The following is a 21,130-nucleotide window of genomic DNA, read 5'->3' as shown; positions in this document are numbered from 1 at the left end:
CCTTTACGCTCTCCTATAGAAAGACCCGTGTCTACTGCGGTTGGAGGACGGCCAGAACTCGAGTATTTTGCGAAATAGTCGAATTAACGCCTCCAAAAAAAAAAAAGGACGAAATTATTGGCGTGTAATAACTGAGATTTGTCATTGACGATTCCGTGCAACGATGTACCGCTGTTGCTTCTTCTTTTCTTGGTGAAAAATGGAAGAAATTGGCTCGAGAGGAATGTTAATAATGGTGTATAGTCTGTGCAATGATCCGTGCATACCACGAAATGAGGAATAATTCTCAGGGAGGAGATAATAGATAGCTTCGTGGAATTTTGAGGAGAGGTACAACCGCGTTCGACTTAAGGATGAATCGAAGAAGAATTCGAAAAGATATCACTGATTGAATTTTGTGATTCTCCATTTTCCAAGAAATTTGTTATATTTTGTATCATTGCTTATCATTCTAGATCTGTAGAATTTTATACAGCGGAGATTATTTATCGCTTGTTTCAGGAGAATCTTGAAGGAGATTGGAAAAGAGGTTGGAGGGTGAAGAGCTGTCGTTATCCGATTTCGATTGTGGATCTTGTATAAATGGAGGAGACCGGTAAATGATGGAGCGCGAATGCGTGTTGAAGATAAACAGAGGTTCATTCGGTCGAACGAATTTTCGTGCGCCGTGTGGATGTAATAAATATAACTTTGAGCAAACTTTGAGTAGAATTTTGTTAGTTTGGATAAATTTAACTTAATTGGAAAGATTAACGAAGATTGTTTTAAAATGATATTGCGTAAGCGAAATACCTATTGACACCTGTTTTTGATGAATAATACTTTTGGAAAGTAAATTTATTCAAACCAAGCGTCAAGTCAAATTATAAATTATCGTTAATAAATTTTTAATAGTGATCCACAAAGATGATGGAACCATGTTAAGTTTCTTAATCCATTCTCAAATTACACATCATTGACACCTGTTTTCGATGAATAATACTTTTGGAAAGTAAATTTATTCAAACCAGGCCGAGTCAGATTGTCAATTATCGTTAATAAATTTTTAATACTGATCCACAAAGATGATAGAACTACGTTAAGTTTCTTAACCCATTTTCAAGAAACTCTACGAAGGAGTGAAAATTAAAAACGAGGAAAAATTCCGTTGCATCTAAAAACTGGTATCCTCGAATTAATCGAGAAATGGAACGATACGTGATGCTCGCTGCTTCTTATCGCGGAGGCAAGATCACGAGTCGAAGAAACTACTTGAAATCAGATCTCGAAACTAAAGGAGTAAGTTTCCGGCAGAGTTGAAGTACAACATAAATGTGACTCGCTCACGAGCTGGATAATGGCTCATAGCGGATATCCTCCAGGCGGAATAACGATTCTCGTTGTTTGGGGCAGAGGACAGGAAATGTCTTTGCTTATCACCATTACGTAATTTGGTTGGAAACGTGGCAACACAAGCGGAGGAATGGTCAAAGGGCCAAATATCCTCCCACACAGCGAGTCCCAGTGGTGCGTTGACTCGAATTCGAAATTCCTATCCCGGGATGATCACCTGCGACTGCACGCTACTGCATTAGAACACCGCAATCCGTGGAGAATTCTTCTCCTTGGATAACAATTAACGAGATAAAAGTCGAAGAAAATTATTTAATTAAAGAATAGTATTAAAGGAAATTATTCAATTAATATTAAATTTTCGAATTACAATATCGAACCATTTTTGACCAACATCAACCTCATCGTAATTGATTGTTCATCTTTAAGAATCGATGAAATTCAGAGATTAAAATATTCAAACGTGCGTAGACCTGTCCCCAGAGAATGAAGAAGGAGCGCAAAGTTCGTCAAGTGTGGACAAATTCAGGATTGAAATGTCGTAGAATTTCGTTCCAACGCGTGAACGCTTTAATTCGCGCGATTTCGATTCGAGAGTGTCGCGGGAGACAATGGTTTCGCTGCACACGAACGCGGAACGTGGACGAGGTGAACGAACGATGGAAATTCAAGTGGCCTTCCGCTATTCGAGAAACGACTTGTTTGCTCGACGATATTGCGCCCCATTAGGCGGCATTCCTAACGTGGACGAGACGCGACTGTCCACGTTTCGGCCGACGTTTCCTGGGGTTACGCGTCTCCTCGCCCCCGTTTCTGAATTATAAAACTTGTGGGGTGTCGTTCGCGCGCGCGAGACTATCGATGGTCGCTTATAAATCCGTGTCGAGCATTTTATTCCCTTCCTCCGTGGAATTCGAATATTACACGCGGAAGAGGAATAGTCGGTTATTCTTTATTGGTGAAATTTGGTATGGAATTTTACGCGTAGTCGCAATGTACGCGATGTTAAAACTCGTAATAAAAAGGAACGTCGGTTTATTTATAGACACTTATTCAAATATGCTTTTTTTTTTTTTTTTTTCAAAAGGAACGAGGCAAGGCTCTTTCCACGCGATTAACGCGTTAATATTCGTGGAATATCTTCGAAAGATCGATTCTCTAAATGCCAAAGCATAAACGTCTCGATCGAGATTCGTTCGTTAAGTTATATAAGCAATTTAAGGATGGAAAAAATATATATTAAAATATTTTCGAACTTATTATCTATAATTTTATTTCTGCTTTTTAATTCTGATTAATTTTCAGTCTATCGAAAATTTCTACTCGAATTTCTACTTTCGATCGATACAAATTATCTATCTACGTTGTATTTGTTGGCATCGATGCAGCGGCTCGAAAGAGATTCAAGGCAAATGCCTGGTTCACGGTGGATTGGAGCAAACGAATACGGTTTAATGGAATTATTGGACGATCTAATGGAATCACCAGGGTTCCGCGATGACTCGCGAACGATTCCAGGGTAACGTAACCCGGTGAATCGGTGATTGCCACGCGAATTCGAGCCGCGATTCCTTTCAGAGAACCGGTTTCCCTCTGAAAGCACATCATCCTTGACCTCGACGCCTGTTCCAAAGAAAAATATCCACCGAGTACCGTATGCCAGCGCCTAACTACCGTGATACGTGGTTTCGCAATATTAATTTATAGCGCTGTTTTTCCCTCGCCGTGCCGTTAAAAGAATATATTTTTCTGTCGTTATTTACGACGTTATAGAAATTAAAGATTGTTTGCGACGAAGATTTAAAGAGGATGGGAGAAGAGGTTGCTCGGTGAATTTTTGGAGAAATTTAATAGACAGATTGAATAGTTTGTTTCCTTGTGTCATAATTTCGAAGGATGAATAAGATATTTAATTATCGACTTCTTTAAAATATATATATATATATATTTGTCGATGCAGTTCAACGTTTATAAAACTAACACTTCTAATTAGATTAATATTTTAAATAAAATATATTCGTGTTCTTTGTTCGCGGTATAAACCGTATAAATCTCGTTTGAAAAATTCGTATCATCAAAATATTCATAAGCAAGATGTATAAAATATTTGCATACACCGCCCTTTATGTTATTCCACCCTTTATGCGATACTTTAATTTCTCAGGTTTTAAAACACGTGCAATATGTGTATATATTTTCTTTTTCTTTTTTTTTTTTACCAAACGAACTATCATTTTGTACGCGTGAACTTATTTTACGCCATATTACATCGCGTTCTACCTGTAATAAACGGTGGAGAGTAGTAATGGCGCAATATCTCACTGGCTGGTCGAGTTATTTTTCTGCGGGGAAAACATTAGACAAAAATTTTGATATAATAAACGGAGCAATGTATTGCGCAGTGGCACGTGTGCAACGCGTGGAAATATTTTCATTCAACAAATGGTCCATTGTGCATCGTCGAAACGAATTACAGTCGAATAACTTCTTCGAGTTGGTATTTTTCACATAATTATTATTACAAAACGTAATTTAAAAACTTAGTTGTAAGGTCTAAAATATGCAATGTAACGAAATAAAAATTTTTTAGTTTAGTTTCACTGGAATTATTTGTTATAAATCATTGTCTAAATAAATTTTCCCTCAAACGGTTTTGAAATTTTGGAGATGATTAATCGACAAACTTACCGTTGCTACTTAATCTATTATTATTTACTTTTAACAAATGATCTCTTTGCAATTACACTTATAAAGGATCGATGAAATTTAATCGAGACTCTATTAAAATTATCTCGTGAAAAATTAAACAAATAATTGGAATAAGATCTGTGCGTGTCTGTATCCTTCTGCGAAAAAAATAAAGCGCAAAGATTTATCGAGTTTCGATCAAAGTTGTCATTGGAACGTCGAAACCGAAGATGGATCGCGGTGAAACAACAGAAAAATAGAGTGGAACAGTATACTTCGATTTCAAGCAATACCGTTACAAGTACGACTGTTATACACAGTCGTAGCCACAATGGTAGCCACCATTGAAAACGTTTTGTTCGCGATAAAAATGCCTTTCCACTTCCCGCTATTCCTTTTGTCCTTCGCCTCTTTCGATCCGCGGTAAACAGATCACGTATAATCGCGTGGAAATTTCAGCCTTCGAACATATAAAGGAAACATAAAAATGTATGTATGTACATATAGTAAGAGACAAATGTTCTCGTAATCTTGAAAAGGAATTCGTCTAGAAATTTTATTTCTATAACAAACAAAGATTTTCAAGAGCAATCGATGAGAACCACTGATATAAATCATTATCATGCTAATAATGCGTAAAGTATTCGTTATATAAACAGGATTTTCTTCGTGTTTTGATGACACAATTTATCAGAGCTCGCGATAAGGTGTAAAGGAAAAAAAAAAAAAAACGATTTTCATCTCGCAGTGGTGCGCATACATTGTACGAGAAATCCATCTATCGACGCCATTAAAATACATCGAGGCAGGATAAAGAGGACACGTTCGAAGATAGATGAAGGGAATTCATTAAATATTCCATTCCAGAACTGTAGGAAATACACTTTGTGTATCTTGTTCACCGGTATAACATTTTATAACATTTATCTTGGATGGTGAAATAACACGTTACGCCTCATGAATATTTTAATATTGAAATCATCCTCCTGTCCAAGGTATTCGTTATCCTTGATCAACGTGGCGATTTTGTATCCCTTGGAGGATTTCTGCGGCCATCGATGATTGGAAATAGTTAGCTCGATCATTTGCATAGAATTACCATATAAGTAGCGTCCTACAGTCGCAGTGGCAAGTAATTATTCGATTAAACGCGGATCGCGGTCATTGAGATCGATGATTGACACTCGCTGATTTATCACGCTCCATATCGTTTTTTACATATATCCCTTCATCTTTCCCTATCCAATAACGCGCAATCTCGATAATAAGTGATAATAAATAGCAACACGAATAATTACTATGAATTTTTTCAGAGAAATAATTCAATCGATGGAGAATGAAAAATAATTATGGAACGAACGAGATCCATAAAAATCTAACTATTTTATCATTAGTTTCGTTTTAAAAAGCGTCTCTCGATCCAAACTTATCAAATTAATTAATTAATCATCGTCGAAGGGAAAGTATCGAGAGATACGGTCAAATACTTCTCTCGTCTTCTCTCGTTCCACGAGTGTTCAAGGATGACAGGAAGGGCGCAGGACGCGAAACAAGGTCAGTGGCGGGCGCAGCGAGGTTAAATTTAACCCGGTACCGATTCCGTTATAGTCCAGATAACTGGGCAGGCTGGGTAACAGGCAGGCGCTCGACTAAGAAAATGGAAGCAGCGCGAGCAACAAGAAGGTTTCTCTTATTGGCAACCAGTTGGTCTCCTCCAACCGGAGGGATAAAAAGGGGAGAAAGGAGGAAGCGAGGGAAGGGGTCGAAGGTTGGACGAGGACGGAGTGGAGCAGAAGGGGAGTGAGACGTTGAGGAAGGCAGGCGAGAGGAGAGAAAACGAAGGAGAACCGGGCTTGGAAGGATGAAGAAGAAGCCAATGAATGTCGACTAACGGTACGCGTTGCATGGATTTCGTGTGCAACGATGTATCGGCGCGCGCGCGCTCTTGTAAATGCCATTCGACACGTGTAAAAGTATATCCAGGGACGGGGCAACGACACCCGAAACCCGGCGTTACTTTTCAATTGATTTCAATTTTTCACGGACCCGATACCGTTATCGTTACGAAGCTGCGTCCCATTGTGAATTTTAATACCTTTTGAGAGCGAAATCCAGCCAGAATTTTTTTTTTTTTTTAATTCCAAGTTTCGAGTTGGTTAAATGGCATATATTTTATTTTTCTTGTCGAATTCAGAAATTTTTAATTTTCGTATCGTAGTTGGAGAAAATATCAAGTTTATTAAATAAATATTTTATCGTTAAAACACTCCCTTCCAGGCCAGCAAAAGATACAGTAAAAGGAAGATTTATTGTATTCGCGTGTGATCGCAATTTAAAGCACAATTATTTAAAAATAATAGATTGAGCTGAACGTTTATAAACTGAGACTAAAAATTGTACGGGCAATTTTTTTCTCCGGACGTGTATAATTTATATGTACAGATAAGAATGAAATTCCACGCGGAACATGGAATTTTTGTGTCGCAATTTTCGGTTAATAATGATCGAGTTTATAAAAAATCCTTAAAAGTATTTAATTTCTACTTAAATTTATTAGTAATCGCTTACGATCTATAAAATTTCGTCGATAGTATTTTTATACGAGAATTTTCCCTCAGAATGTCTACTTTGTCGCTTATCAAAACGACTCAACAGAACGGCGGAACAACAATTTACGAAACTCGAAACGCGCAACGTTTCAATTCGATTTGATTTCACGATATTAAAATGGTAGAACGCTTTCACGAAACGCATTCCAATCCCGCAAGCGAGACAAAATTTTAATGCGCAACTATCATAAACGATATGTATGTTAAACGGCGATTTAAGTTTCGTGAAATTTTCAATCGAATTCCAGCGGAGAAAGTCACGATTTCTGGGAAACGGGTCTCGACGATACATCGTGGAAAAATCGTACGGAAAAAGAGATTCTGTATAAAGAGAGAGAGAAAAAAAAAAAGAATACGCGTACAAATTTAATCGCATAACATAAACTTCGGATGTATATTTTTTTCCCCCCCTCTCCCCAACGTTCGTTCAAATTCCACCCTTTTCCTTTTTCAACTTTTCAGCTTCAAAGGGAGCAAAATATCGTTAAACCGAGCCTGAGCACACGAATCGCTGATACATCCGTCCATCCTCCTCCAATCGTCGTTCCCTCTCTCTCTCTCTCTCTGTCTCTGTCTCTTTCTCTCTCTATCCGACCAGCTCTCTTCGATTCTCTGTTTGCCTATCCGTGAATTCATCCTGACTATCTGGGAACGCCATCGGCTGATCTGAATTTCAGATTTCCCGTCCCATCCCCCCTCTTTCTCTCTCTTTCTCTCTCTGCCTCTCTTTAGTAAGTAATGCTCGGGCTCGAAACGTATGATCTGTCAACGCGACAGTTGTAACGAATGTAATTTTTGGCGCTTGTTCGGTTCCATAATGATAGATGAACAGAGACTTTCTGACTTCTCGATAAATCGGGAATTAGTTACATGCGTCGTTTTCGAGGCGAGTTTTTCGATTAATTTTGATCGATTTTGATTTTTTTCTTCTGAATCGTTAAGTTGATTTGTGCATTTTTGTGTGTCACAAATAATATTTCCTTATTTAAAAGTGGTCTTCCTAGTCCTAGTCTTTGGAGGAACGATTTAGAATCATTTTAAGAAAGGCATCGAATAAATTTCATTTTCGATTCTCTACTGGAAAAAGTGATCAAAAACATATTATTGCAACTCTTGAACAAACAAACGATCAATTTGTTAGGAATAAAAACCTAATTGGACGAGCAAAATGTGTCAAAGGGGGTGATTTCAATTACATTCTGAAGCCAAGACGGAGAAATCTGTTCCCTGTCCGATTGTCTCGGTGTAAATTCATTCTTCCTTGCAAAAGCGCGCGCAACGAGAGGGATTTAGCCAGATACAGGTCGTAATCGCAAACGAGGCTGAAACGTTGGTGAAATAGATTTGCCCACGGCTACAACGACGTCTACAACGACGTCTACAACGTAAGGCTGTTGGATTATTTTCATAATTTTACGACGCCAACGTGTTCTCGCGTTCACACGTCAATTATCCGGTTTCCTTCTCCCTTTTTTTTTTAAAAATATAAAAAGAATTGAAGCAAATATAAAAAAAAAAAAATAAATAAAACGTCGAAGTGTAAAATCGAGAAAAGTTGGGACGGGTCGATGGAAAATGATTTTTTTTTAATAAACAAATAAAATTGGAAAAGAGATAGAGTTGAATGGTTTTAAAAAATTGAAGTTGGCGCAGAAATGAGGAAAAAGATTGGTGAAATTGGTTGTCACGTGAAATTGAAAAAAAGAAAGACCAAAAAAAAAAAACAAAAAAACAAAACTACTTTAGACACGAAATTCAAAGGGACGATGCTCTTTGCTGCATACAGTTGAAAATAGATATAACGGCTTTGAAAACTTGAGAAAAGTTGCAAGCTGGTTACTCTACGAAATTAAAAAACAAAAAGATTGAATGTAATCGAAATAAGTTGGAAAAGTCGAGACTAAAAGTTGAAGTTGGATAATCAAAGATATCAAAGCAGTGCAAAACTTCGATTAATTAATCAGATTGTAATTATTATAAAAGCGTATTTTCTTCGATGAATGATTAAACAAACTTGTATCGAGTTAATTATTTATTACAATTGCATCCCCTTTCCTTTTAAACCTTTGAAAATCAAAGGTTTGACACACGAAACACAACGTCAATAATAAATAATATAATCACAATACTAATATTACACAACAAAATTAAACCGCGGAACAACCGTTGTATGAAATATCGCGATTACTTCTTCGCCGCGACAAAAACCGAAAACGTTCCAATATCCACCAACCATCCTTGTTTCGTAAAATTAGCCACCGTAACGATTCGATTAATTTGCAACGCGATTTCAAGCTCCATCGAGCCGTGAATTATTTTTCGTTTCTGGTGAATATCGAGATAACGAAAGTCTGAACGGAGAACGAAGTTCGAAAGAAGGGGGCCTCAACCACCCCCACATCCCTTTTTCTTCTCGCGGCTGAGTAACGAAGTTTCACGTTAGAACAATTTTATCGCCGAGACGAATGCCGCACTGTGTGGCATTGAACAAAAGAAGAAATCTGGACGGAACAACCAACCCCTCGTTCATCGTGTGGTAACGCGGAGGAACTCAGATCGTAAATATCGAAATAAGGGAAAGGAAGAAAGGAAGAAAAAAGAAACGAAAAAAATGCGCGCCACTGTGATTCCTATTTACGCTTCGAATAACGTGTGGGAAGGAAGGAGGGGAAATGGGAGAGAAGATGCAACGCTATGTGTCCCCGAGTCTTTGAATTATGCACATTTAAATCGGCCCGGTCGCCGAGAGGGAAGACGAACCATGTTAGAAAGTGTGTGGTGGTAATTTAGAATTTGCATTTTTCCAAAGTGGAAATTATGGTCGTTGATGGAAAAAAGGATCAAAGGATTGTTTTTTAAACTTTTTGAAATAGTAAGCAATTTTTCAATAGTAGATTCTTCTCTCAGGCTTGGTCTGTAAACTTTTATCATTATGAAGAAAAGTATTTGCAGATTAAACTTGCGGTCCAATTATTATTTTTCCATCATTAAAAAAAAAATATGAAAGAGTAATGACTTTTAATTTTGTTTAAATTGCACACAGAAGAATCTGATTGCTGTATAAAAAAATTGAAAATTCCAGCACTACGATGATGCAACATTTTCCCCTTATAAATCGATTCTTGCATTAAATCCATCCATCTATATTATTCCTAATAACCATAAGAGATAAATTCGTACTTCTTTTCGTACTAAATCCACAATTAATTTGCAGAAAAAATTCATAAATTCATTTCCAATTTGCATAATGTAAAATCTCTACAGCGCAGTAGCACCAATTAAATCACCACGTAAACGCAAACACGTGGCTGGCTTTTCCCAGTGGCTCGATGGGCCGCGATCGCCGAGTGGAAAACAAATTCCGGGGAAAACTGTCGGCAATTCGGGGCGGGCCGGACTCGAGCGTCTAATTATCCTCTTCAATTTCATCGATCGCCTCGCGCGAACGAACGAGCGAACAGTTTTCACGAGTTGTTCGTGGAAATTTCTCATCGTCGAGCCGTCTCCGCGCCCGGCAAACTCCAATCGAGGATTAAATTAAATAATGACAAGGACGCACCGGCCACCACCGCCGCCCCTTCCGCGTGCGTGCGCGCGGCGAATCGTCGAAAGGGATTTTAAATAACACACCGGGGTGGCGTGTAATTTTGCTTGGAAAAAGAACACCGATAAAGAGAAATTAACGATGGAAGCGTTGGGCAGGCAGGGACGACTTCAAAGGGCCGCGTCTTTAAACGACGCAATTGGATGAAACGCGAGATCCGGGTTTCATTTTCTTCTTCCCTATTCCTATCGGGAATTTTTCCTCGATCGGGCGAGAGATTCGTCTTTTTTAGACTTCTTTCTCTCTCTCTTTTCTTCCGGAATTAAATTTTCCGCCGTTGGAAATCGAGGATGGAAATTTTGGATCGAACCACGTTGATGAAAAAATGATCGATATCGATATTATTTGTTCGAGGAATCAGGATTTTTTTGGTAAGGATTATTATTGAGAATTTGATTGGTATCTATTGTTTCTTCCTTGTTGCGTTGGAATTTTTGTTTGAAGGGAAGAAAAGTGTATTTTTACGATTCATTTTCTTCGCTTTCTTTCTTTTTTTTTTTTTCATTTTTTCGTTTTTTGGAGTAAAAAAGTTATTAAAAATGAACGATAAAATCGGGGATGGGAGTAAATACGGTGGAATTTTATGATTATATTTAACACAGGATCTCGATTTTCGAGAAAAATTTTACCACGCAGGATCACAACGGTAGGAAGTAATGCAATAATGTTGTATAAACAGAGGCCTGTGAAAAGTCGTGAAAAATATGTGATATAAAAGATGATAATGACATTACTTTCACAAAAACAAGAATAAATAAATTCATAAAATTAATTCGATGGCATGTTGATTTTAAATTTACATCGCGTAGATTTATTCAGTATTTATTTCAAATTTATTCATGAATCTTCGTTATCTTCTTTTTTTTTTTTTCACATGCCAAGTAAATAAATAACTGTATAATGCTATAATTTCCATAAAAGTATGTTCGTAAATATCTCTCTATTTCAAAATTAATCCTTTCGTTTTATCTCCTCCAACTCGTTTTTTTCAAATTTTCTTCGCATTTTTCACAATTTTCTTAACATTTAATTCCATCGAAGATAGATACACAACATTCTACTTAAGCAATCACTGTCGCCAAACAGTTGCACTCGAATATTTGATAAGCTTTCACGAGGTCCGCGAGGGACGAGATAAGCGAAACGGATCAAGGAGAGCCAGGAAAGTAGAAATCGAAAGAGTCGTGGGATGAGATAAGGTGAAATGTATGGAGACAGCGAAGGAGGTAAAAGAATCGGTAAAGAGGTGAAGAGAGAAATGTGGGTCTCTTGGGCACGACCTCATGACCCTTGTGAGTTAAGAGGCGATTGTCATGCCCGTCCTCCACGCAAAATAAATCCTTGGAAACTCTGTTGGCCAATAATTTAGTAGCCTGGGGTCGTTGTTCCAGGAAAAAGCTACGTTAAAGAACTGCAAATCACAGTTTGAAGAGATCTCTCAGGTTTTTTGCTTCGATGAACACGACACGAATAAATCTTATACTAATAACGTAAACTATGAAATAATTATTCTATACGAATTACACAATTTTTATAAAAATCCCTGATCAATCCATTGATCAAAGATTACTAGAAGAAGTTAAATTATTTTTCTTCAAAGTTTTCTTCGAATGAAAATCTCACAGGAAACTTTTCGTTCAAATTTACAAAATTTCACCAATAATCGTCGTTTCACAAATGTAATTAAAATAAAATCGACTCTTATTCATAAACGGAAAGTTCCACGAAAGTTCCATAAAATGGTAATTTAAATCGTAAATTAATCGCGGTTTTAACGAGTTTCGTTCCTAATCAACTCTGACACCGATACATTAAATCAGACGAGACGTGTCAAAAATTGAATGATAACCGAGACAACGAGGGGATAATTCTTTAACCAGGTCCACGACCTTTAAGTAATAAAGCGTAATTATCGTTAATTGGTAGCTGGATTACTTGACGAATGACGCCTACGATTCCAGACAGGTTGAAGAAGGCACCGTAATAAAACGGGGATTAACACTTCGTTCAAGACTGATCGCCATTCGTAGCGAGAATCCTTCGCATTCTTGCGTCCTTCCATCTCTCCACCTCTGCTACTTTCATTTCGATCCCCGTTTTATTTAATCTCAATGGCCGGAAGTCATCAGTCACAAGACACGGCCGTGAAATTGATGAACGAAAGAGTAGATCTCGGAGAGTAGATCGATTGATTTTTCTTTTTTCGATTTAAGGCGAAGGAAAGGAAGGAAAGGAAGAATTAGAGACAGGGGGTGGTATATTTGTCAGGATATAAATTTTTTTCATAGATTCTTTTTTTTATCGATCATGTCCATTGAGAATTAATTTTGTCCGAGAAAGGGGATAGATAGTTGAAAGAAAAGAGCAGGATTAATTCAAAAAATGAAGTGTCATTAAAAGATAGAATATAGGTGGAAAAGTATGGAATAATTATTCCATATGTAAAATTTGTAGAATGACTAGCAGTAATTATTATCTCAAAGGATGAAGATTAAAGAAACAGTATGTTATATTCCTAATTTTTTTTTTAAGATAGAAAAAACTTATTGCTAATTAATATAATGTTTTATAATTATAGTTTTACAAATAATTATTATAAGACTTTAAAAGAATATTTATTATAATAAATGAATCGTACAGTTAGTTGATTAACATACTGTATTTCAATCAAAGAAATCTATTGAAAAAAAAAGAATTAATTTCCAAGATAAAATACCAGATATAAATTTGCCAGAGAGAGAGAGAGAGAGAGAGAGAGAGAGAGAGAACTATCAACCTGCACAAGAAAAACCCACAGCTAATCAATTCGATAATTCTAATGAATTAAAAAATTTTTATTAGATATCAACGACTCGATCATCCTAAAAGCCAGAGAGTTTAAAAACGAAGATCAGGTTCACGAAACGAATGATTCGCTTAATTTAAAGATATCGAATAGCCATTAGAGGGATGGCCATAACTTCCAACGATTATCTCCAACAATTAATTCGGTATTACATTCGGAGGATCGAAGCGTTCACTCGTGGAAAACGATTTCCCAAAGGAGCCGTAAATTCCACCCTTGGATACGAATCAATTATATGTTAACATTTAATTCGGTGCAATGCCGTTTCCCCTCCCACGCTTTGATTCAAGTAGTATTAAACCGGGAATTTAACTGACAGCTCAGCCAATCGGTTCTTGGGACCTCACGGTTAAACTTCGTTTAACGCCCACGACTTCACGGCTAAACTCTGTTTAACGCTTAAACTAAGCTTGTAGGACTTAGTTCTTGGGGGAAACGTACACACACCCTGCCCCTGTTTAGATCTTGAAACATCTGCCTGGAATCCACGCGAACTTGAATAAACTTCCGATCTCTCTTCCGTGAAATTAGTTATTACACCCGACTGTTTAATGCAAATATATTCCACCGTTGCAACGCGCGTGCATGTGTGCAATGACATTCGGTATCGATAAGAATCGTTTGACGAAGTTTGCGAGGGCAATGATACTTTCTTGGAAATTGAACGCGCTTTCGAAGAATATTTATATTTTTTAATTAAAAAAAATATTTTGCTGCAGGATTGTTTATTATCTCGTATCGTTTTAAGTATCCTCTCTTCGAAGCTTCTAAAAATTGAATGTATTATATTTTAGAAAAAAAAAAAAAGAGTATTCCTTGAAAGATTATTCTTTATCTTTCAAAATTACAATTTTTCATTTTCCCTTTCTTTTCTTTTTTGGATTAAATTTATTTTCTTCTCAGAAATTCCCCCTTTTTTCCCGAATAAAATTATTCGATCAACCGAGGAATTATTCGCTGCTTCTTAAAGCACGTCCGCAATTATTGTCTTCGAACAAGTGGTAAGTAAAGAAACGGTGCATCGATGAAAGAAACCGATTACACGTTGAAGAAGGAAGTATTACGTTTTCCCGTGTACTCAGTTGGAACGATCGGTGAAGGAGAGAGAGGGGAGAGGGAGAGAGAGAAAGAGAGAGAAAAAGTGATAGCAGTCGATATATACCGTTATGGATGGAGGAAAGGCTGTGAAAACCGGTCGAATTTTTGGGAGGACGGATTGCAACGATTGAACATGTTAATAAATTATCGTGGCGAGGCGATATACAGTTACATAATTTCGATCTACATAGTATCTATTTTATGCACGCGATTATGATAAATGCAAACGTATAATTATTTTTTTCCATTTAATTAAGCCTTGAATTAAACACTTTTTTCTTCTTTTCCTTACATTTGAATAACGGAATTCTTCTTTCCAATTTAGATATATATCCGAATGGAAATTAAAAATTATTTACATAATCGTAAGATAACGGTTATTAACCAAAGCGTTATGTAAAAAGAAATTTTTTTTTCCAACGCGATGAAACTAACTGCTCGCATTAATTCGATTAATTTATTACACTTGACTTGCACGCACTTCTTCTCAGAATTCTATCTAATTAAGAATACAAATTTTCTGAAACGAGAATAACTATTCCGGAAATTATTTCGACTGCTTTTTTGAATAATCATAATAAAATTGCTGGTGAATATATTTTGGTAAAAATTTATCATAACGTGGCTTATATAATTAATAAGATTTTATCTTCTAATTGTTAATAAGTATTGAATAATCGGGGCATGTAATCCAACGAAAACCGATTTAATCCGAACGGCAAGCAGAAAATTTATAATTAAACAGTTCGAAGCTAATTAGACGGAGGCATCGAACTGATAAATTTGCCTATTAATTCTCGATAAGGCCATCAACGATGAATCACGCTTTTAATATCCGATAATCAAATACCACCGATCTATTGTCCCGTTTTAATCCTTATTCAAAAATCCTCTTTACACGATCTACCAAATCTTCATTCACAGAAGTATTAAAAAAAAAAAAAAAAAAAAAATTCAATATCAAATATAAAAATTATAATCGATGCTTCTTCGTGCATTCAACAATATTAAATAGAGTTAAATAGAACAATATTTCATTCATATTTAACAGTATCTATTCAATGAATTATTGCAAGTTATTAAAAAAAATATAATCACAATTTTAACCATTAACCTTGACGAAAGGATATCAATGCTTAAAAAGTTGGGCCAACGATCTTTGCACGATCTTTGGTCTCCAAGTAATTATGCAATCCGGAAGGCAAAAGGAAGGCAAAGGCTCAGACGTCCCGCAGTCCCGTCCAACGATCGTTTCTCTCAATTTACATGACATGAATATATACCGTAAAGCTGCGTGGAATTATTCTTTGGACCTCGCGTTCCCAGCTACACAACTGATTGTCCCGTGTCGGTTGATGGTTAGCCACCGAACAACCGAGACATTTCTATCGGATTAGATGGCTCCGCGAAACCTGGTGAAGTTTTAATTAAATTCAGTTAACAACGGCAAGAAGATGGCGCCTCCCTCGTCACGCGAAAGATCGTTCATATTTATGAAATTTACTCTTCCTGTCTGGAATCGTCTTCACTTCCCACGGAATCTCTTTTATCCCGCGTATTCGATTTAATGACGCGTAACGTAAATGATCGAAATTAGGGGAACAAAAGATGATGACGATGATGATGTAACGTGAGCAACGTTTTGTCGAACGTTATGTCGAAAAAAATTGATTCGTTCGTTGATCCGTCATCTTTGTTCACAAAGTATTCTTTCTTCGTTGGAAAGGAAAGATTGAAAAAATTGTTCTTTTCTTTTAGTGATTGATTGATTTGAAAAAATAGTGAAAAATAACGATCCATTGATATTTTATTTAACGTTTTTTTTTTTTTTTTTTTTCTTGAAACGTTTACGAGGCTTCTTGTTTTCTCGGATAAGAGGGAGAGGAGGACATAAAAATTCGAGGGCCGTAGCAGAGTTAAGGAGGAGATCGACGGGACAAGTGGATAGACGCGTGAGCAGATTTTTTTCGATGAAACTTTATAAAACGTTAGGTTCGTCGGGAATTTTTGTTGCTTCAACTTTATACGTTATGTTATAACAAATATAAATATCACTAAAGAAACAAAAAATTGTTACTAAAAATTTAATAACGAGTATTAAAATTTTCAAAACTGAAGCAAGAAACGTAGATTTTATTCCAACGTGTACGACGGAATTTATTCATTTATCCTGCACAAGTGATTTGTAATTCCTATATCCTATATTGCAAAGCAGCACCCCTTTGATCGAAATACATACGAATTCGCGAACTTATTCAAATTGAAAGCCCTACGCGATAAAGGGCACGTCGAGCAGATATTTCCAAATCGATAGACTTCAAAAAATTACGATTCGATGAATGTCGTTAAAGGGATAAAAGGAACCGCATTAAAACGATCGTTCTTCGCGACTATCGCGAAGACAACCCCGTTTGATCGATCGATCGTTATAAAAACAATAAGAAATAATGGACAGAAAGGTAAATATGGGAAATTTCACGAGGGAAACTTGAGGAAAAAGAGAATCCACCACTTTTTTTTTTATTGCTTCTCTCTCGAATCGCGAATTTCAAACAGCCGCAGGTTCGCATAAAATCTGATTCGCGTATGATGAAACGCAGTAACTACAGTGTCCTCCTCGTTGAAGATAATTCGCGTAAACGGTCGTTCTCCAACCTAGTTCTCGAGAAAAAGAAGAAAAAAAGAAACGAGAAAAAGGAAAGGGTCGAGTGGAAAAGATAGAAAATGGTGGATGTACGTACGTGCCCTTTCCACGAGTTTCCTTCTGTTTTATCCTAGAAACGTGTATCTCGAACGAGGGATTGAGAGCTATTGAAAGCTACAAAAGAGGATGTATACGTTTATAGAAGAGGTAAAAGGGAAATACGAAAAAGCGGCGCGCAAATGGAAGAAATCTTGGAAGAAGTCTTAAATCCTTGGAAAGAGAAGGGATTGTTATTTCTACGTGTCTATCTGTTGCATCCTTCTCGATGGCCCCGTCTTACAAAGGCGCGGGAAAAAACGCTGAGAGCGCCATGTGTCTGAGGGGGCCAGGTGAATTTTTTCAACTTTTTCTTTTATCCAAACGAAGAGACACACCATCGTTTATGCTTCCTACCTTTGATGAGATCGTACGTCGTTATTGTAACTTTGAAAGAAAGTCCTCCTTTCTTTTTTTTTTTTCTTCGAGTTCGAAAAATTGTTAGGAAATTGTTTCAACTATTTTGAAACTTTAACGGGGTTGGGTAAAGGAAATAACGATGGAAGATTGAAGGAAGGTTCAAAGAAGATTTTTCTTTCAAATGTAATTTAATACCTTCTGGTTTCTTGTTAAACGTATTATAATTATATGATCCATGTTATCAAAGGAATTATATACACAATCGAAATGTTTAATTTTTTGGGAAAATTTAAAACGTTAAAATGTTTTCGTTCCATTGTTACGATCCTATTATCAAGATAAATTATCGATCGATCGTTAATTATTATCAATATTCATGGATGAAATTTCTAAAAATTTCTTTCTAGAAACGAATGTATCGTGCTTTTTTATAGCACCTCTCTAACACTTGCAAAGAAGGTATATCTACGTATACGTGCGTATATGCATGGACGTTATAATATATTGCTTGGAAAACTATTTCTTTCCCTCTTTTTCAATTTTTTTTTTTTTTTTTCTATAGAAAAAAACGCAATGCTTCCACTTTATCGCGTATCGTACGTGAAATCTAATATTTCAGATTCCTGTATTTCGCTCGACCACTCAATATTAATCTGGCGGACCGCCAGAATACCAGAGAAAGCCGGACATATGCTTTCCATGTGTGCACGTGCTCGATATCTATGGACATTACAATCGTACTAACAAATTCTTTTATATAACGATTTGCATTAAATTTTCCGCGCATGCAAATCAATTGTTTAAACGTTTATCTTCAATTTCCCCATTTTTGTATTTTCTCTCTTGTTGTTGTTGTTGTTGTTGTTGTTGTACTGTAAAAATGTACAATTCGAAGCTCAAATCATTTTCTATAATTTACGTTCAACTCTTGATCTTTCTAAAATAAATCCTTAATAAATTTTCCTATTTTATGAAAATTCCCTTTAAATTATAGCTTTTTGAAACTACGATTTCCAAATTACACGGATTCATTTCTCGCTCTTCTAAGCGCTCACAAATCGAACGCTTGCAATTAAAATTTCGCTCTATAAATTTCTATCACTTCCCCTCCCCCCATAACGCTCAATCTAAACGTTGTAATAAAAAGTTTCCTCGATGGAAAGTAATTACACGGAGGATGATTAATCGAATCACCGCTCCTTTACTTTTCTCGATTCGTCGATTCGCCGGCTTTATGCTTTCGCAAGTTCGTGACGCGGCCAAAGTTCGTTAACGGGGTGGAAACTTGGTAATTAATATCATAAACGAAATGAAGGAACGTCGGAAGGGGTTGCTACACCCCCCTCAACATCGGGTTAAGCTGCGTTTACACGAGTGAAAGTTACACACGTGACAAGGGGAAAGCGTTTTGATGGATTAACAATAGCTGTTCCAATTTTAACATCAGCCGAGAAGGAACATAATTTCTTTTATCAATTGTCAATAAATCTGTAAAAATGTATCTGTTATATGTTAAACAAAAATAAAATACCTCTATTTAATAACTAACGAGACAGATATGTAAACTTATTATCGAAAATAAGATGAGCTCGTTCCAAGGGGGAAGGAAGAAAGGAGAAGGAAATCTCGTTTCTCGTTAAGATGAAAGGCGATATTTTACGAAACTATCGTATCCGGGAAATCAGGTAAGAGTGATGATAATTTAGAAATATATCTCTCGAGAATGTTGTACGGAAGATAATACGAGGATGAATATCACGAAACTCGATATTTCTTCATCTGACAAAGGAAAAAAAGATTCCTCCTCCTCGGCCATGCCCTAAGGAAATGCCATACGTTACGGACGAGCTTTTTTTATTGCTCGAAACGAGAGAAATATACCCTCTTTTTCGCGGTGTATTGCCCTTGTTTTAATGGCGTCCTCGGTGAAAATTTCGCGGCGAAAAGAGGAAATAAGGGAAGCAATCGTGGAAGGTAATTCGACTCGGTCAGCTGATATAAATTTTTCACCGAGGGGCCGAGTAATAAACGAAGAGGCGGATGTTTCGTCCCGCGAAGGAGTTACATTTTTACGCGCGAAGAACAAATGCAAAATACATGACTGTTCTAAGTCGACGGAGAGATAAATTGCGGGGAGATACGCGGTGGGGGCGTTGCTGCTACGAGTTGCTCGTGCCAGTTACCCTGCTCGGGAGAGAACGAACCTCTCCCGTGTAAAATTGTTGGAACATCTCGAGAAACTAAACTAAAATGTCTCGGTGAAAATGTCTGGCCTCGAAAAGAGAAGGAGTTAGCCGGTTTTTGGAACGAATTCGAGACACGTCACGAGGAATGAATTTAATGTAGATTAATGTAGTTTTTTTTTTAAATGATACAGCATCTGTAATAATACTATCAATTGTTATGCAAGAGATGTATAATATAAATTGAATTATTTTTGTTTTTATATTAATTCGATTATCTCTCTTCACCTCTCTTAACTCAAAGTAACTTTTCTGTTCCTTAAGAGCACTTCTTCAAGATTATGACTTAAACACAGAGGAATGCACTTTAACATTCTTTACATATGCATTCTCTTTGATAAAGTACAAAAAAAAAAAAACTTCTTCAAAGCTACTTAAATCACACTTCAAATAATTCTCTCGTTTCATTAATACTAGAATCTAATCGAATCGGTCGGGTTTTGCATTCACTGAACGTAATTGCACACGCTAGAAACCAATCGTTCTCGAAACGTTACGATAATCTTAATGAGGTACGAATTATATTCAAGTGCGAGTTACAGATCGATGATTCTACGCTGTTAAAAACAAGTTAGAAATTTATATATATATACTCTCCCCCCTCCCTGCAGCAACGTATATTCTAACATTAAAGCGCCATTTCAAAGCTTCATTTGCATAACCTCGAATATCAAAACGGTTTAAACTTGCACGCTCTATCCCCAACTTTTGAAACTCAATTTCCTCCGCCGAATATCGACGAATCCTGTCATCCGGCCAAACTTTTAATACACAAATAGGCAAATTAACGAAATGCTTAAGTGAAAAACCGTCGCAGAGTTTCCGAAACCGCGTTAAATTTCGAAATTTCGCCGGCCACTACTAATTATCACCAACTTCTTTTCAGAACCAGTTAGTTAATTAACACGAGGGGGATCAAAACGGACAGAAAATCACCTGACTCGATCCTTGCTTTCACCCTCGTTCACGGCTGGGACGAAGAGATGCTCGATTCCACGAAGAGAACGAGGAGGGAAGGTGTAATTATCAGCGGCGCGTGAACAGCGGCCGTGAAAACGACGTGGGAACGATGTCGAGCGAGTTTGGCAAGAAACTGCGACACGAGTAAGATGTTTGTTGTCCTTTCGAGTTTCTCTTGTTTTTACTTCGCGATGTGATTCATGTTTCGATGTGGTTTGTTTTGTTTCGTGAACATTCCAACATTGTTCTCGATATCGTCGTTTGTGTTTGGAAAATTTCGAAGAAATAATTTTATCTTTAAAATATTCCAATACAATTTTATGCTTAATTTGATTTGTTACTATTTTGCAAGATTTGGACCCTTTAATTTCTTATTTTATCTATGCTGCCAGATGCGTAATATTTAACAATCGAAAGTTAAATAATTTTTCAGCTAAATCACAATATACTTTTTCTATCTTTTTTAATGGATTTGCTTCTTCTTCAGTGTATTTTAGAATAATAGAATTGGTACACAAGAAAATCCCTTAGGCTTAGAATCTTCTAGAATCTCATTGTTAGTTAGAGGCTGGCTTAATTCTAGACACCTTCCAGTCCCAGAATTCCTTTACATCAAAATTTCCCTTAGTTTCAGACTTCCTTTTTGCATTC

At 36.7% G+C, this 21,130-nt stretch overlaps 1 protein-coding gene and 1 long non-coding RNA gene across 2 annotated transcripts in view; one reads left to right on the top strand and one right to left on the bottom strand.

The window, feature by feature from the left end:
• The window catches only part of LOC147657810 (uncharacterized), a 121,340-nt gene extending 120,435 nt beyond the window's left edge, over positions 1–905 (top strand). The window contains exon 2 of the long non-coding RNA XR_015291758.1: positions 502–905. This is a non-coding gene — a long non-coding RNA (uncharacterized LOC147657810). The remainder of the gene's footprint in view (positions 1–501) is intronic.
• Positions 1–21,130, bottom strand: part of IRSp53 (Insulin receptor substrate 53 kDa) — a 174,121-nt gene that overhangs the window by 103,826 nt on the left and 49,165 nt on the right. The window lies entirely within an intron of this gene.

The sequence above is a fragment of the Apis florea genome, unplaced genomic scaffold (genome assembly GCF_048593485.1).
Source record: "Apis florea isolate Af1SG1 unplaced genomic scaffold, ASM4859348v1 contig_2508_pilon, whole genome shotgun sequence".
In the NCBI taxonomy this organism is placed as follows: Eukaryota; Metazoa; Arthropoda; class Insecta; order Hymenoptera; family Apidae; genus Apis; species Apis florea.
This window is presented reverse-complemented; position numbering and strand designations above follow the sequence as displayed.